Consider the following 2246-nt stretch of genomic DNA (forward strand, 5'->3'; position numbering starts at 1 on the left):
GAATCACAAACCTCAACACAAGTATTTCTACAACTCACAACCACCCACTAGCATGACTCTAATATCACCATCTTTATATTGCAAATTGCAAGGAATCAAACACATCATATTCAGTGATCTACAAGTTTTATGTAGGATATTATGACTAACCATGTGAATGACCAATTCCTGTCATCTCTCTAAATAGATATAAGTGAAGCAAGAGAGTTTAATTATTTCTACAAAAGATATGCCCACGCTCTCACAAATATAAGTGAAGCAAAAGAGCATTCTACAAATGGCGGTTGTCTATGTAAAGAGAAACAGGCAATCCAAACTTCAAATGATATAAGTGAAGCACATGAAGCATTCTATAAAGCCATACTCAAAAGATATAAGTGAAGTGCATAGAGCATTCTATAAATCAACCAAGGACTATCTCATACCAGCATGGTGCATAAAATAAAAATGAAAACTAAATGCAAAAGACGCTCCAAGATTGCACATATCGCATGAACGAAACGAATCTGAAAACATACCGATACTTGTTGAAGAAAGTGGGGATGCCTTCCGGGGCATCCCCAAGCTTAGACGCTTGAGTCTCCTTGAAAATTTACTTGGTGTGCCTCGGGCATCCCCAATCTTGAGCTCTTGCCTCTCTTCCTTCTTCTCACATCGAGACCTTCTCGATCATCGAACACTTCATCCACACAAAACTTCAACAGAAAACTCGGTAAGATCCATTAGTATAATAAAGCAAATGACTACTCTAAGTACTGTTGCAAACTAATTCATATTTTGTTTTTACATTGTGTCTACTGTAATATAACTTTTTCATGGCTAAATCCATTGATATGAATCGATAGTTTCATCAAAACAAGCAAACTATGCATCAAAAACAGAATCTGTGTAAAACAGAACAGTCTGCAATAATCTGAACATTCACCATACTTCTGATACTTGAACAATTCTACCAAAATTAGAAAAAATAAACAATTTGTATAGGAATACATTGCAAAAATACTCAGAACCATTTGACATTCCAGCAAAAAATGTAAAATCGCGCACTACAGCCAAAGTTTCTGTCCTGCACCGTACAAACCATCAAGCAAATGTAAACATCCTAAAGGCAAACCTTGGCACATTATTTCTATAATACAATGGATTTGAACAAGGGGATAATTATTTTTATTGAAAAGTTTCTGTAATCAAGATTCACAAAGTTTCCGTGAGCATGAACAAAGTTCAAGGCTAGCTCCCACTTCAACAATGTTTGTCTTTCTCACTTTCGCTTTCCTTTTTGAAAAAGTTTTGGGTTCCCCTCTTTATTTTTGTTGTTTTTAAACTATATAAAAGCACTCAAAAGAAATAAATGACTCTCTAAAACTTCCAGGTTGTCTCCCTGCCAGCGCTTTGTTTAAAGCCATTAAGCTAGGCATATAGTGCTCAAGTAGTGAATCCACCCGGATCCCAAGGTATATCAAAGCCAATTTTAATTAACAATGATTTGTATTTAGTAGTGAGCACAAAGTAACATATATCATGCAACAACGATGTCTAACTCTCTTCCTATGCATCGGCATGTCATAAAAGAACAATTCATGCACACAAAGTAAAGGCCAATGCATAGTATAAACAGTTTCTTGCAATTTTATCATATTGGAAACATAGAGAGGTGGATATATAGTTCCTCTCTCATAATAATTGCAAGTAGGAGAATCAAGCACATGCATATTATATTCATAATAAAAATCATCATGTGCAACGGTAAAAGGCAACCCATCAATATAATCCTTAATAAGTGCAAACTTCTCAGATATAGTGTAGTCGGGAGAATTCAAAAAGATAATAGGACTATCATGCGTGGGTGCAATAGCAACATTTTCATGATTAACATAAGGAACTATAGCAAGCTCATCTCCATAAGCATAATTCATATTGGCATCTTGGCCACAAGCATAGCAAGCATCATCAAAAAGGGATATTTCAAGAGAATCAACGGGATCATAACAATCATCATAGCAATCATCCTTCGGTAAGCACGAAAGGAAATTAAACAATGTATGAGTTGAAGAGTTACTCTCATTAGAAGGTGGGCACGGGTAGCTAATCTGGTCTTCCTCCTTTTGTTCTTCGCTCTCCTCATCATCTTTTTCATCCAATGAGCTCACAGTTTCATCAATTTCTTCTTCCATAGACTCCGGCAAAATATTAATCTCTTCTTGGATAGCGGAGACTTTCTCAATATATGGTTCAACATAGGCATT

Source organism: Triticum aestivum, chromosome 4A (genome assembly GCF_018294505.1).
Source record: "Triticum aestivum cultivar Chinese Spring chromosome 4A, IWGSC CS RefSeq v2.1, whole genome shotgun sequence".
NCBI classification, from domain to species: Eukaryota; Viridiplantae; Streptophyta; class Magnoliopsida; order Poales; family Poaceae; genus Triticum; species Triticum aestivum.